Raw genomic sequence first — 1260 nt, 5'->3', positions numbered from 1 at the left:
GGGTTAGGGTAGACTCCAGATGAAGGGTTAGGGTAGACTCCAGATGAAGGGTTAGGGTAGACTCCAGATGAAGGGTTAGGGTTAGGGTAGACACCAGATGAAGGGTTAGGGTTAGGGTAGACTCCAGATGAAGGGTTAGGGTAGACTCCAGATGAAGGGTTAGGGTTAGGGTAGACTCCAGATGAAGGGTTAGGGTAGACTCCAGATGAAGGGTTAGGGTAGACTCCAGATGAAGGGTTAGGAGGAGTAAAACAGATATAATGACTTTAATAACTTTAAAGAGATAAAAGCTTCTCTTACTTCCTTTAATCGCCGTGTGATTAAAGCCGAGGCCTCTCAGGGAAACACCTGAACTATCAATTCATCTTCTGATTACTTTCCTGATCAAATATTTATCAATGAAATGTCAGAAAGTGTCTCAGGAAGTCCGCAGTGACTCTAAAAGCGTCAGATATTCACTTTCCTGTCATAAAGAAAGAGAACGAGTTGAATAAAGACTTCACTTATTTATCAAACATGAGAAAAGTTGATTATTGGTCTCTTATCTAAATTACGTTTCCTTTAACTTTGAAAAGTTTAACTGGAGTCTGAATCACGACAGGAAGCTGCAGCGGGAGTGTGGACTAAATAAGACCTGATGACCCTTAAAGTTGTGTGTGTGTGTGTGTGTGTTATAAGAGCTAAGGTACAGTGGTGTTGACCTCCACAGTGCAGCAGTTCCCACCCGGCTAGAGTGCAGAGGGTTAGGTGAGTAAATCAAACGTCCTCTGGAGACAGATCAGTGTAATCCGGCTTTAGTTTTTATTCCAGTGAAAACGCTCGCTAGCTGAGACATGAGAGACAAACATTAAATATTCAGACATGCAGCGTTTCTACATGAAGTCTGATCAGAGCTTCCAGTGGCTGACAAACGTCCTGCGTCTCTGTGAGTGGTCGTTTCCTTTAGTGCTGAATCTGCTCGTCCAGTGAACACAAAGAACCAGAGTCCATCGGGTTCCTGCAGGACTCTGAGTCCCTAAGAGTCCCTCAGAGTCCCTCAGAGTCCCTCAGAGTCTCTCAGAGTCTCTCAGGGTCCCTCAGAGTCTCTCAGAGTTCCTCAGAGTTCCTCAGAGTCCCTCAGAGTCCCTAAGAGTCTCAGAGTCTCAGAGTCTCCGTCCCTTTTTGTACCGTCGCCTGAGTTCCTGGCTTGATCTCATTAAAGGATCGTTCCGCTTCATCCCAACTCTGCTTTTATTTTGGTAGTTTAGTCTTTCATTTCCT

Source organism: Scomber japonicus, chromosome 23 (assembly GCF_027409825.1).
Source record: "Scomber japonicus isolate fScoJap1 chromosome 23, fScoJap1.pri, whole genome shotgun sequence".
NCBI classification, from domain to species: Eukaryota; Metazoa; Chordata; class Actinopteri; order Scombriformes; family Scombridae; genus Scomber; species Scomber japonicus.
Note: the sequence above shows the minus strand (reverse complement) of the source record.